Below are 16,054 nucleotides of genomic sequence, written 5' to 3' on the forward strand. Positions count from 1 at the left end.
ATAAGACTGAAGTGCTGCAAGGCTTGTCATAGTGTTTAGCTCACCACCATGTTGTGGTTTTGTGGTTGGTGGTTTGTTTATTTATTTTTTTTAAACATATATATATGTATTAGCTATGTTCAACTAAAAGGTGCTAGAGTATAAATTTTGTTGGGGTGAACTTTATTGGTGTAAGGGAAGATACGGCAGGGTGCATCAATGGAGGAAAAAGACCCCCTAAGCAGCAGAGCAATTGACAATGTTCTTGGCTGTCACAGCAGTCTTTCCCATGCTTTCTCTCTGGGAATGTTGGCTCCATGCTCCACTCCTGTACTTTCCAGATGGGAATATATTGTTGCAGTACATGTAGACATAGGGCTGTTGTATGTTACATTAGAAGGCCCCAGTGACTGGGCTTTAGCCATGTGTTTCCCCTTCTTGTTGCAATGCTCTGGCACCTTGCATAGGTGCAACAGGTTGTTCTGTGACTGCAGCCCCACTGGCATTGCCTTGGAAGGCCCAGGGACCTGGGTGCTTTGGCTGGGCTGTTGTGGACTCATGGTGAGCAAGCTTTTGCCTTAATGACTTGATCATATGCAGATGCTTGTAGTCAGGCCAGAAGCTGAAAACGCTGGAGACAGGGAGGTTGTGTCTGAAGTGCTATCTTGAAGAGCAATGATCCTATGTAGCAGCTAGGTTGTTTGCCAAGTCATTCCCTAAAGAAAAAAAAAAGCAAAATCTTACTCCATTGTTTTTCATCAGTGTTATTCTAATTTTATTCTTCTTTTGGGAGTACAACAGCCTGCTGATGCAGCCGAGGTAGCCCTCTTCTTCCCCACATGAGGCAGTGAAGAGTTACAGCAGGAGGAAACCCCTCCTCCTGAAGTTGGGGATAAAAGCCATGTCTAAAATAAGGACCTTTTTTCCCTGTGATTAATTGGCATGCCCCTTGCATCACTTCAGATGATTAGGGGAACTTTAGAGCTTTAAAAAAGCTCTACACTTCAGACAACCTTACTGCTTTTACTGTCACTGGTGAGGCTGATTTCAAAAACATCAGGAGTTATCTGGCCTGCAGTTGCACAGATCTCTGTCGTCCTGGTCTAAGGAATACTTAGAGATTTCTGTGCTTGGAGTGGTAGAGAGCTATTTTTTATTTTTTTCATGCAAACAATCTTACCCTCTTACCTTCGTATTCACAGAGGCTTTTATTCTTTTGTTTTATCTGTGCCTTACAGCAGTCACATTTTCCTGAGGATAATGTGGTGATTAAATCACAGCCCTGTTTTAATAAACCTGAAGTATAAAATTAAACAGACTACTTCTAAAATGGTCTATGCAGTGGTTATTACAGTTGCCTGTTTCTAAAATTAAGGAGGGTTGAAGGAAGCCTAGCCTCTGTTCTTTAATATGTGAGGCTGGATAATATGATGCCTGTATGTTGTCAAAGTGATAAGCTGGTACTACGCTGCAACAGGCTTGCCAGCACCAGCATGTTACTGTGTATCAGAGAAGATTTTTATCCAGTGCAAAGGAATTTTTGTCAGCTACCTGGAGGAGGTTTTGGAATAATGTTTTTCCTTCTACTTGTTGTAGCCTTTTGTTTGCAAGCATAGATTTCTGTGGTTAATATGCAAAACTGAAGGTTAAAACAGGAACCAAAATAAAACTACCAGGTTTTCATATGTTCTAGTCTGGATGTAGTGCAATTTGAAGGAATATGATGCAATTTATTTATTTTGCTCAGTCTAATTACTACTAAAACGATTTACAGAATTGCTGAGAATGAAAAATTGTTCAATGTGTTTGCTTTGAAACTGTTGTTGGCTAAAAAGCTTTTCAGTAGTAATATAAATCATTGTATTTACCATGTTGGTAAGCAAATGGAGTTGAGAGATTGGTGTTTTGCCATGTTAAATTTTGAAGCTAATGATCTGGATGATTTAGCTGTTTTCTAAGAGGAGAGCTGCCTTACTTTCAAGGGTGGATTATGGCTTCTCAAACTTTTTGGTGTATCTGGAAGTCCCCTTTTTAGAGTCATAACTAGTTAGAGCAGGATAAGGACAAATACAGCAGGTATTGATTAATACCTACAGGAAGATAAGGAGGCTAAGAGTTAGCTGAGCTCCTTTTTATACCACTTAATAGTGGTGTGTCTTCTGCAGTTACAAAGCTAGCAGTATATCCCATGTTATCATTTCTGATTTAGGTGCATTTGTGGTAGTGTGAGAAGACATTTTCTACTCTGCAGTTGCTATTGCAAAGACTGAAAACCTGGCAGTCTGAGCAGAGAGATGAAGAACTGGCCTAGGGAATTGTCTGATTCTTGTGAGCTTGGCCATCACTGCAAGCAGAAACTGGTGACAACCCAGAAATAGGCAGGTTCCTTAGCTGATGGCTGTGCACAATCAAATGTGCAATTATAGCTCCTGGTGGACTGGCTGATAGAGCTTTACTTTTACTTTCTAATTTACCTTCAGGCTGCAGCAGTGTAGCTGTTACTAACTGCTTCAATTCCCAGTACCCTAGACTCATCCTGTTTGGCCACATGGCTGCACTGATACAGGTGTCTGAGTCAGCAGTTCTAAAGATGTGGATGGGCTCTGTGGGAAGATGCCAAAATGTTACAGGCTGTAAATGGAGGTATTTGTGCCATTAAATGTGAATGTTGTGGCTGAAGATCTGAGCTGTTTCTAGATAGATCTCTGCTTATGTAGGATCTGCGAAAAATAGTTTGTTTAGGTATTTTAGTGCTATGGGGCTTAGAATTGTGCTTTGACTTCTAACTTCAACCTTCCATTTTTATTAAAACAAACAAGCCCCTAACCAACTAAACAAAAAACCCAAACAAATCCCCAAACCAAATGTCTTGCATCAGCCAGAAACAGTCTAAGATAATTATCAAATGTGCTAAGATACTGGCCTTCCAGTACCTTAAGGGGGCCTACAAGAAAGCTGGTGAGGGACTTCTTAGGGTGTCGAGTAGTGATAGGACTAGGGGGAAGGGAACAAAAATAGAAATGGGTAGATGGAGATTGGATGTTAAGAAGAAATTCTTCTCCGTGAGGGTGCTGATACCCTGGAACAGGTTGCCCAGGGAAGTGGTGGAAGCCCCATCCCTGGAGGTTTTTAAGGCCAGGCTGGATGTGGTTCTGAGCAACCTGTTCTATGAGGTGTCTCTGCCCATGGGAGGGGGGGGGTTGGAACTAGATAATCCTTGAGGTCCCTTCCAACCCTAACAATTCTATGATTCTTTGATTCCCTGGCTCAATTAATGGGAAAAAAAAACAAACAAGCCACTATAATCAGGTAGCCTTGGTTTAGATGACAGCTATTTGTTTTTCATGTTTTATTCTTTCCTATTAGAAAGAAAGGGTGGAGAGAAAGGAAGATGAAGAAGGCTAGTAATGTTGGTGGGTTAGATGATAGCATGTAAATTAAGCACTGTATTGATCTATTATTGTGGAAAAAAAAAAAGAAATTAAGTAAATGGAACTTAATGTATGTGTTCATATAATTTTCATGCAGCTCTTAACATCACTGTCCAGATACTTGTAATATTCAGAATACCTTGGAAGACAAAGCTCGCATCACTGAAATGCACTAACAGTCCACATCTTCATAAAGACTAAGGTGGCTCAACAATGTCCTTTTCAATGTCATGCATGCAGGGTAATAGGCTGGAGTTGCTGGACTTTTCAGTACTCAGCAGAGTGAGAGAAACTTCTTAAACTCCTTGGCCTGGAGTTCCTCCTCATTCCCACAGGTATGAAGATTTTTATTTACCTAGTGAACTGATAATCCAATTCTAGCAGGAAGAGTTACATTTCCCTCCTTTTTACAAACACTGTCGTCCCTGTGGCTCAGAGACAGCAGTGTTCCAACTAATTTCAGCTGCTCCACCATGCTTGTTTCTAATTGAGCTCCTGTGAGCAGTAACTCCTGTAATTGCGGCACTGTGTAGGTCCACCGGCATGTTTCATGACCTGCAGGCTGCAGTTTTCAAGTCCCTCACACTGTATGATGCACTTGTGTAATTTTTGGTAAATGATTGGGTTGCTTTAACCCACTTTAAAGCAGTAGTATAATAGAAAGTACTGCTTTACTAGAAAGTCCTCAAAGAGTCTTTCAGATCTTTCCCTCAAAAGCTTATTTTAAAACATGCCGTTTTCTTCAAACGGTTTTCTCCAGGGTTTGGAGTGCTTGTTTAAGTGTGAAGCATGTTTTTCACAGGTATTTATCACATTAGCACATTCTTAGTCCTCTGTGTGGGCGTTTTTAAAGGAAGTGCTATTCACTGATGTGTCTACTGCAGTTTGGGAGAGAACTGTGGGTTAATGTTTGGCTGTACCTCTTCTCTGAAGTAGGTTAGTGCTCAGTGCTTCTAAGGCTTTCCAATCCCACCCCTACCTCCCCCCCCCCCCCCCCCCCCCCCCTTTTTTTTTTCTTTTTTAATTCTGAAACAAATTAGAGCATGACTGGAATATTGGTTATTTAAGCCACCAATAGTGTTTCATGACTTTAGGAAGGTGTTTCCAATACTTGAGTCTATTTTAACTCTTATCTACATCTCTGTCAAAGTCAATTTGTGCATAACTTTCTGTCAATCTGTGCATTGTCTTAGCTCTTTGCGGCCCACAAATGCTTTTTCTTTTTGCTCCATAATGCTATATTGTAATTTTGTTGCCTTCTTCATCTGATCAAAGATGAGTCTCAGTTTATCCTAGTTTCTACACTTTATTATAATAGCTGGCAATAATTTTTATTGCCATTAGGGCCTTGGAGCAGATTGTGTAAGTGCAGAAATTAGTATTTGAAAGTGCAATGCATTTACATAAAAAGGAAACTTGATACACTTCCCCTCATCCCTTTCTCTGTGGGGTGCAAGATGTTGCACCACTGTCATCTCTACTTTTCCTGCAGTTAGTATTTCTCTGTTTAAAAGCTTCTGGATTTTTTGGACTTGGTTGGTTTAAGAAGTCCTTCTAGAAATACTTCCTAAAATGAGATTCAGGTTCTGTTCTCTCTTCAGGATATCTCAAACTCTTTCTTTGTGCTTATCTGCAGTTGATGTTTGCTACTGTTTGCACCAAGTAAATATTCTAAATGGGAGCCAAAATACTTCATGCTTCACTTAAATTCTTATATGTTTATAGACAGAAAATGTAATGTGAAAATGTGGGTGATTTACTTGAAGTTATGATGATGACACATGACTTGCTTCTTGTTTAAGTTCCCTGAGGGGCTGTACCTGTGGTTGTGTAAGTCTTCAATGCTGCTCACAAATTTTGATAGCTTACAAACTCATGTTCATGCATCCCTGGGTTTCATGACTGACCTCATGTATTATGTTTCACTTTTTTGAATTCAAAAAGGCTTATGCTCGTGGTGATACAAGACACAACGAGCAAGGTAGGAAAAAGTCAAATGTTGCAAGACTGGATCTTGAATTATGAAGCAGCCTGGGGCAGTGTGCCATTCTTTCCCTGTTTCTGGGTGCTGGCATTTGAGGGCAGACAGAACTCCTGAATTTTTCTCTTTTTTTGTTTGTCTGTTTTACTTGTGTCTCACTGTTTTTCTGCTAGTTAGAATGTGTTCTTTGTGCTACCTGATTAAGTGGAAATGATCTGTAAACCAAGCATATAGCATTGGACTATGTCTTCCTTATATCCAGTTTCTGTTCTTGGGGATGTTTTAGAGACACTTGTTAGTTTTCTTTTTGATGTTGTATCCTTCTCAGTTGCAAAGCCTTGCATTTACTTTTGGATATGTACAGCTAAATTGAGCAAGTTTAGGTTGTCATTTCAGTCTATCCATTTATGCATAGACATTATTTTAGGATAATTTTTTATCCTGTCTCTCTGGCCATATACACCAGGCTTACTCTTGCTGCTTGTTGAATAGTAGTTAAGCGATACAGTAAATTAATCTCTTTGGCTTAAATTGCAATTACTTTCAGATCAATAAAGAATTTGCCAAAAGAACCCACACAGATGAATATTGATTTTGGTTTTTTCCCATTAGTTATTTGAAGCACTTGTATTTTTGCTCCTAATGACAAATCAATTTCAACATTTCAATGCAAGGTAACTTTGATAATTCCTCCTATTTCAGGATGATACTTTCCTGTTTTCAGTTAAACATCATCTGCATTTATCTTTTTTCCCTGACTGAGAGCAATTTGAACAAACCAATAATTATTTTGTTAGTGCTGTATAGTTTTGTCTTTATTGTTGTATTAGTGGGAAACTTGACTAGTCTAATGGTATGGGGTAATTATGGTAAAAGCATAAAGGAAATTATTTTTTCACTATGATACATGAATACTATAGTACATAAAATGCTGCAGTAGGAACCTTGATGAGACCAATAATATGTATAAAGTCTCTTTGTGTGGTTAAAGGTTTTCATTCCAACACAGTTCCAGAAACAGCTAATGAGGAAAGCATTCTCAGAATCCACCTTGCGTTATGTTTCAGGTGATGTTTGGATCCTTCTTAGAATAGAATTTCATTATAGAGTGGATAGCCAGCTTAATTCAAGATGTATCCTGGAACAAGAAAACATACTCTTAGTTTTGCAACTGTAGTAATGCCTTTGTGACCAAAATTTTGTTTATAATTGCTAATTCTGGGTGTTGTGGTTTTGGTGGTGGTGTGGTTTTGTTTGTGTGGGTTTTTTTCCCCTCTATACATTTGTTGTTGGTTATTATAAGAAACAGCAGTCTGGCCTTACTTCATCATATGGTATTTTCAAATGCTGTAGTAGAGTTAAGTGCCTGAATTATTTAGGAGCACAGGAATCAAGTAAAGCCAGAATGGTGTTTTAAGAGTTACATCTGAAGTATAGAGTGAATGACTATTTTAGTTTTCACAGTATCACCAAGGTTGGAAGAGACCTCAAAGGTCATTGAGTCCAACCTGTCACCACAGACCTCATGACTAGACCATGGCACCAAGTCAACAAATAATAGTGATAAACCTCATTCAGTGACAAAGACTTTGGAGAATGTTTTCACAGTTAATATTCTTGCTAACCAAAGCAGCAAGACAATTTCTTGACCTGTGTAGGAGTCCAATTTAACAAAACAAAACAAAATAGAAGTAATTAAATTAGAAATTAAATCATTAACAAGCTTCTGACATGGAAAATGTGTAGGCAAGTGGGGTAAAAAACTAAGCAGTGGAAGGAAAGCCATAGAAACAAAGTTATGCCGCCAGATGTGTAGAGAATTAAAATAGGAGGGTGAACTGTCTCAAAAGCAAAGTTTCAAAAGAGCTCCATCCAAATTTAGACTAAACCCATTACTGTAATGCCAAATTATGTCAAGAATTAAAAAAGGAACTTTAGCCTCATATGCATAATTTGCTATTCTAGATTTCATTCTGTAGTGCTTCAGCCAAAAGTAGGAAATAATGAATACTGAAGTGCTTTGAGAGATCTTACCAAATGCTTTTTCTCCATGCTATCATGCATATCTTTTGTAGGACTATATTTTCAGATGAGTTAGTAAGGTGCTTAGAATTTATGTAGACTAAAATCATAACTTCTCTTAAATGTTTTCAAATCTGTAAGAAAACAGTGTTTGGAACTGTATTTGTCACATCTTGGGTGTAAAGTGGTGATAGGCCTTGCTTTTCTGTGATTAAGGCTCTTGTGTTTAATTTTGTAATGTGTACAGTTTTAAATCTCTTATAATGCTGAAAACATGCTAAAACTGCAGTTCAGTTGTAGGGAACCAGCTGTAACTTGCCTATTTCACATCTTAGATTTAAGAAGCAGGGTTTAGAGCTTTTGAATATATCCCTACATGCGGCCAAGCTTTTTTAGAGTGGAAACAAAGTATCTGCAGGGGACTTGAGATTTCAACTTCTCCCCAGAGACACAACAGTGGTATCATGTATCCTGAGGACGTTGACTCCAGACTGTAACTGTCCCTCTAATAGGGTTTTTATTTTTGTAAACTCGATTATATAAAAACGTTTGTATTTTTGGAAAGTATTTACTGTATAAGAGAAACAGTCTAGATGTTTTCCAGGTGAATTTAATGCTAGCAGGCATGCTTGACTGGCAGCCCTAAAGACAGAATGCTGAATTTCGTGTCCTAGAACAGATACATCATAGAATAATGATGTGCCATAAATGTTAAAAATGCATAGTAAAAAATCAGTGTCTTTAGTCGTATCAGGGTCATATATTACATCTGTTCTGCTAATGCAGCCAGTAAAACATACATTTCTCCTGTGAGACAATGACTACTTTTTATTAAGGCAGAAATCTGTCTGCCCATAAAATATGATTATATAAACAATTCATATAGCTTGTGCCTGAAATTTCTACAGAGTTCTTACTGAAGCTAGTTACTATAGCAACAGACAAAGGAAGCTGGTTTAAATTTGTTAGTTCACTATTAGAGAGGCTTTCAATTTTGTTGCATTTTGCTTCAGATGAGGAACATGCTAGTGTAACAACTCTGCACAAACAATTTAAACCTCATGTAAACCAGCCAACTGTGTAGTGCAGCACGTTTTACTTAACTCTGTGAGTACTCTGCTGTAACACTTAATTCCTCCAAGTTAGGTTTTGCATGTAAGACTGTAATAATATAATCATCATAATGCCATAAGCACTAGCACTGTATTTGTCCTCCTTGCCTCCTGTAATAGATGTTAAAACTGTTTTTAAAAAAGTGCACCATATCGAGGTGAAAACAGTCACCTGTGAAGCTAGATAGTTTTATACATGAAGATACGGGCACAGAAGAGAGAGCCATACCCAGCATACTGCACAGAGTGCCAAAATAGCATATTTAGTGAAAAAGATAATTAATATAAAGTATAGGGAAAGGAATCAAGATGAGTGAAGGATAGCTATAGCCATTGCAGATTTGCATTGAGCCTTCTTCCTAGCTACTGCAAGACGGCAGTTCACAGCAAGAGGAACAACTTCACAACTGACTTTGCAAAGCTGCCAGGAGACTTCCAGCAGACTTATGGACAGGTAAATGGGGTGGTCTTTGTAGCCTGAACAGTTCCTACAAAGTATAGGAGAGCATGATGACTGCAGATGTTTTTCATGTGTGTAAGTTAGTTTCAAATAAGGACCCACATGTCTGTGGTCCAATGACCTAAAGTCTCTTTGGGAAAGGATTTAATAGTAACAGCAGAACTGAACCAGCCATACTTTCTTTGTTCTGTATAATTCTGCAGTTCACCTGCTAGAAGTGACCATCCTAGACAGCCTGGTAAATACTGCCAAAAATGACAATGCTTTTAGATCTCTCATCTGCATACAAAGCACTGCAAAGTAATTTTTAGTTATGTAATGAAAAGCGACATTTACTGCACAGAATATCAAATTTGATCTGATATTCCAGGAGTCTGCAGAAAATTTCAGTTTCTTCCTATCTCTAACATATCCATCAGGGAATGGCTGCTGCATAAGCCTTGAGGTCAGTGTGGTCTCAGCTTAATTTCCCCCTTCATTTAATCATTGTGTTTAATCATAGCATAGATTGATTTAATTATTTTATTTTTTTTTATCCCAGCTATCTGGTGTAAAAACCGAAATGTTTCATAATGGCAACACAGAATGTTAACACAGAGATTATGCTGCAGTATTTGTTCTGATGTTTCTCGGGCAAGTGCTGCAATTGGTACAAAGAATAGGGAGTTACAGCTTTCATGCAGAATGTACATGGAAAGTTGTTTCATTTTGTTAAAAAAAAAAAAGTGGCTTGTAGGATTCAAACAAATCCAACTATGATTCAGAAAACCAACAGGTGACATATGCCTCTTGGATGACCTTGCTCATTCACAACAAAAACAGGACTAATTTTCTTCAAAAGAAAATCTAGTGCTTGCCTAAAGTAAGCTGTGCTTATCTGAGCATTTCCTTTATTCAGGAGATAAATTATACCGATCTATGGTAGAATTTTTACAGGCTACAAGCTTGCCAATAATTAGACATGTTAGCCATGGCAATCACAGAAAGCTTGCCAGAATCTCTTCAGCAATAGTGACCTAATTCCACATCACAGTCCATATTCTCCCTCAAATTGCCTAAGAGTGCTGTACAGAATCTTGAGGGATTACTGTTATTCCTTAGCCATACTGACAGCAAACCAATTATTGCTTCTTTAATTTCTATCTCCTGGATAGTTTCTGTTTTTAAGCTAGTATTTTGTTTTTTTATCATATGGATATTTGGGGTTTCTAACAGAATTTTGTTGAACTATGTCAAAGGCCTTTTGTGATACTGAACAGATCGTGCCAACTGGTTTTGGTGTAGTTACTCTGATGAAGTTAATGTAGCTGATGGTGGCCTGCAGGGAGCATAGCTCATCCCTGCTGTTGTCTGTCAGCTAATAGTTGTCATAATTTTGGTTTTAGGTTTTAAACTAGGTAAGAGAGGTCTATGATATTTCGTAAAATAGTAGAAATGGCACAAGCATGTTAGCACATGCTCCATGATAGGGTGTAAGACACTTTTAGCCAGTGACTCAGAGGTTTTGTTTCTGATAAGTCTTAAGTGAAGTACTGTCATCATCTAGTTACTGTTGTTGTACCATCTTCCCTGTTGGAAAAGAGTAAGTTAGGATTGCCTGTTTTTTTGTTACTTTTTTGTAAGCTGATGTAAAGTCAGCTTTTCTTATCCTTAATTATTCAACTATTCTGAGAGCTCTGGAATCATAAAACTGTCTCAAATTTCATTCACCATGTCACTCTATGAAAATGTATTTTGGTCTGAGGGATGTTCTGCAGATTCTTTCATGAATGTTAAAGCAACTAAGTTATTCAGGCCTCCAGCACCATCAGCTTCATCTGTCACTATAGTGTATTCATGTTGCTTAATGATAATTTTGACTTCTTTTTCTCTGGCTGCTTGCTTATTTTTAATGTTTCTTTTTATTAATTTTGAAAAGTATAATTTAAATCTTTAAGTTCCCACTCGGTTAGACAGGAACTTTTTGGTATGAAGACATGACATGAGTGGGTTTTATCTATGACCATAAGGAACTAGCAACTTAAATAACTTTGGTAACTAGTGATAAGTTTCTTTGTCTCTCTCAACTGGATTCAGATTTGCCAGCAAAAGTGCATGGATATCTCAGTACTTTTTAAGTGGATTAATTATCTGTAGCATTTGCCTGTATCAAAACCACAATATCTACCAATTGCACTACTTTAACCCACTTTTCCAGTGCACCAACGTTTGGTTCCAGGCCTCTCAATTCTATTCTAGCACATGAAGATAACTTGTAAACTGTCCCTTCATTTATTTCCCAAATGGAAGTTTAAAGCTTTCATCAGAAAAGAGAAACAAAATTGTGTAGAAAACTACTCTTTTCTGAGTAACTTTACTACCAACCTTCCACTTGAATGCATGTTAAACTTGCTTCAACTGGAATATAGTGAATAGATTTTGGAAGGTCTATCAGGTTTACTGCTTTGTCGATCCAATTACTGCAATAAATCATGCTGTCTGTCACAATCCTTTCTCTCAGGAGGGACTCCTTGCCAGTTCTAATGTTACAAAGTCTAAACCATTAGCATGAAGAAGAGTATTATTGTTGGATGTTTTGTTGCTCATCCAGAAGGTAGTTAAGGAAATATTTTTTTTTTTGGTAGGGTGAGTGGTTATATGATTTTAAATTTGAACAGAAATCTTTGTAAACATATCAGATTGTATAACAATCTTTGATAGGTTACTGTCACAATGCTTTGTCAGCTATTTTAGGAGAATGTCAAAGTCTTCACTCCAGAATCATAACATGGCTGTAATATAATTTCTACTGCCATAGGATAATTTACCTGGGCAAATTTCATGTGAGATAAAATGTCATAAGAGCTAAATCTAAAATGTGCAACCAGTGCAAGGGCAACAAGGCTGGTGAGCGGCCTTGAGCACAAGCCGTATGAGGAGAGGCTGACGGAGCTGGGCTTGTTTAGCCTGGAGAAGAGAAGGCTCAGGGGTGACCTCATTGCCCTCTACAACTACCTGAAAGGTGGTTGTAGCCAGGAAGGGATTGGTCTCTTCTCCCTAGCAACCGGCACCAGAACAAGAGGACACAGTCTCAAGCTGTGCCAGGGGAAGTTTAAGCTCCAGGTGAGGAGAAAGTTCTTCACGGAGAGAGTCGTTCGTCATTGGAATGTGCTGCCCAGGGAGGTGTTGGAGTCACCATCCCTGGAGGTGTTCAAGAAGGGATTGGACGTGGCACTTGGTGCCATGGTCTGGTCATGAGGTCTGTGGTGACAGGTTGGACTCGATGATCTTTGAGGTCTCTTCCAACCTTGGCGATACTGTGATTCTGTAATGTAATGTAATGGCTGTCACAGTTGCTCTTATGAGTTGGCTAAATTTAGCCATGGCATTAATTTTCATGCATTCTTGCCACACTTCTGTTCCTAGTCAAATTAAATACTCATATTTCTACAGAATTATTCATCAAGGAGCCTTTTTCTTAAAGCTGTGGTTGCAAAACATTTTTTGAAGCCATATTTTGTGCAGCTTTAAAAGATAGTCTTCTTTATCTACCAAAATGTATGAAGTATATCAAGAATGAGATTATGTGAAAATGAGAATCTTTCCCAAAACAAAGCCAGTCTTCATCTAGATATTGAATTATAGTTATGTGAGTACATTTCTTACTGAAGCATTGACAAACCTCTGCTTAATTTTGCTTAAATAATCATTCTATGATGTTTCAGTAATTCTCGAGTACTCATCTCTGGGAACAGTAAGAATCAAAACATGCTCCTTTTCACCTAACATTGGATTGATTGATGCCTTTCATGCTGGTATACAGAAATATGTTTGGAGGGCTTAAATAGCTATAGTCTGGGCTCTATGACTCACTGGAGGAGAAACAGATACAAGGAGGAGAAACAAATACTGAAAAAATCTTCTATCAGCATTGGTTTGTGAGTTGTATAAATTCCACAGGCATTTATCATTGTCTTCAACAGCTAGTGAGACACTCATTGGTATGTTCTGTAAGGACTAATACCAATGAAGCAAAGTTACTCTTTAAGTATCCCATGAATCAGTCCTTTGCATCCATCTGCTTCTCATGTAAACGGCTTGCCTTATACAAACCTGGAGTTTGTTATATAGTACAAATCCTATCAATTTGCTCATGTATGCTGGAAATAATTTCCTTGACCATGAGTTTTCTGTCAAAGCAGAATAAACCTCTTGTTCAAAATGAAGAAATGTGTTTTTGAAAGTTTTGTGGTTTAATCTGTGCATGCTCATCATTTGGGGCTTTTCTCTTGGAATGTAGTTGTGAAAAATGTCATGCTCTACCTTTTGCTTGTCTCAAGGGTTGTTGTAATATCCAAATACATTAAAATGAGAGATGTGGAATATGTTTAAAAACAAAATTGAGATTGGAAAGTATTTAAGAAATTACATATTTATGGCTCTGTGGACAGCCTAATTTTTCAGTAGATACATCTGTGTTCATTTTTAGAGAGGACGCTCAATGATGGCTTCTTGCTGTAGGTGGAACTGCTGTTCAGTGAGAGCACACAAATGCAAGTAAGAGTTAAACCAAGTATTTTTGCATGAAAATGTAGTTTTGTTTAATAATTTATAGTATAATTTCTAACAGCATAAAACATCAAACAATGATGGTGATACATGGTAATGCTACTCCTAAAATTTAGTATGACTGGATACTTAAAGCATCTTCCTATGGAAAGTTAATCTGCATTAGTTCTACTTAAGAAAAGAGGATCAGTCAAAGAACTGTCTATTCTAATTGTAATCAATTTAGTAAAGCTTAAAGCACCATATGGAGGCAGGGCTCCATCATAATCTGAACTGCACACATACAAAGGAAAGACAGAAAGGTCCTTTTCCACAGAAGAATATAATGTAAGCATGATTTAGAAAGAAGAGTCTTGGGTTAAAGCTCTGATATCTGGCCAGGCTCAGTGCATGACCAAGAGATTTATTGGAGGACTATCACTGTGTTGTCTTTTGCATATTTTTGGTTGTGTGGTACAGTGACAGTGGCAAACATTTCCACCTCCTTCTCTGGGGCTCCTGAAGTTTTGTTTCAGACATTGAGACCACGTAAATATCTTTCTGTATTGGCACTGTAATGTGTCAGTGATGGTAGAGGAGGAATTTGTACCATTACCACTGCAACGTACTAAAGGAGGGAGTATGTTACAGGGGTGTGGTAGTACCCTCTACTGCCCTGGACTCTAGGAAAATCTTTTCCCTTTCCTTGACAGACAAACACATATGTATTGCTATAATCCTGATCTATGCCAAGAAGTGGATATGTGCTCCTTCAAGACATGGTTTGTGAAAGAAAAAAAGATCAGTTCCTCCCTCCTCTGTGACAAAGTGCTGATCCCTGGATTCCATTGTACTTCCAGCTCCTGGCCCAGCATCAGCAGCTCTGAGTTAAACATTTTGGTAGCTGTCATTTCCAGCTGGTAGGGCAGTAAGGAAGTTGACTAAGCTAGCAAATCAGTCCCGAGAACATCTGGGGTGAAAAGACTGCACAAACAGTCTTTTCTGTTTGTAAAACCACCTCAGTCCTGGCAAACTGGAAATATTCATCTGGTTGAATAATGCAATCTGTTAATTCTCGTCCTATTTTCCCAGTGTATTCTAAATATTCAATTATGTAGAGACCATGACAAAAAGTTGAGGTACAATTGTGTCATACAAATTGTTTGGTGTGGAAGAAATCTGGGGTGTTAAATGGCTGTGTTCATGGTCTGCTGAAGCTTCAGCTGTCTTGGAAGGCAGCATTAATTGCTGAAAGAGAATTTTGCAGATGCCAGAGTAGTGAAGTGACAAAATAGCTAATGCTGATCATAAACAGTCATTATTTATCCTCAGTCTTCCTGCTCCTGAAATGTATGAAGTCTTGTAAAATATCCTATTTACTTCATATGGTATTCAATACTTATTTCATATTGATTTTTAAAAACAAACAGAACAATGAGACAATGCCCTGTAGAGTAAGAGCTATTGAACAGCTCATTATATCAGATTTTAATAGTGGTGTGTCCTGCATGTATGGAATTTATCCACAGTGGTTCTGGTCCAGGGTGGGTAAAGATGCAGGAAGGTTGATTTCCACTCAATGTTCTTGTGCATTAGTTGAGGAATATTCCCTTTAAAAAGCCTTTCTGCTTTGAAAGCGTTTCCTTAGGGAAGCACTGGTGCTTTCTTTTTGAAAGAAAATCCCTTGCAGTTGACTATCTTTTACAACAGTCTGTTTATTCTCACTATAGGTTTTCCACAAACGTAGTGAAGTGTGTATGTTCACAGCATATTTGCACCAGTCTTTGAGAGACATACCCATTACTCTCATATTAGAACAGTGAACCTAACAAAACAACCTTGCCAGCTTGGAATCTGGAACTGTGTCTACATTTGAGAGAGTAGAAGTAAATCACTGAGCTGTGTTTCCTCTATGGAAATAGCCATATCTCTATTCTACTCTGTATTGCTTACCTGAGAAACAACCCAAGCAAAGTGGGCTGCTAGGCACCTTGTTTGGCAAGACTGCCTATTTTTAAGCATCGTTACTGGTAGGTTTTTGTTATGTGACATCTGTGGAATAATGTGTAATGTGTAAGGTAGGAGTTAGCTTCACTCTACCGAGAAACTACTTTACCCTTTGGTAATGTGATGTTAATTACTGAAGACACAGACAAATACTTTGTATGTGCAGAGGACCGTGAAAGCATGAATAAATAACATCTCTAGTTCAGCTGACAGAATGGCAAATACGTTGGTGTTACACTGAACAGATGGATTCTCTGCCAGTTGTGATGACTTTTGCAGTAAAAGGGTCAGATGTGTTTTAGACAATTTTCTTACCCAGGAATGTCTGCCTGCTTCCCTCGGTAGTGAATAACGAGCAAAGTGATTCTGACAATGTCTCTGTCCTGCATTCCTGGGCTTTGAGAACTGAGCAGAATTTTATTACTTTTGGGGTTGATTAAAGGTTAAAGGCTGTGAAATCTTACACAGGACAAAAAGAATAAAATTCCCTTCACTTCCCAAAGTAAAACAGAAAAGCTGTGTGGACAGACATCTC

The sequence above is a fragment of the Melanerpes formicivorus genome, unplaced genomic scaffold, assembly GCF_026170545.1.
Source record: "Melanerpes formicivorus ecotype bairdi unplaced genomic scaffold, bMelFor1.0.p_v2 SCAF_20, whole genome shotgun sequence".
Classification (NCBI taxonomy): Eukaryota; Metazoa; Chordata; class Aves; order Piciformes; family Picidae; genus Melanerpes; species Melanerpes formicivorus.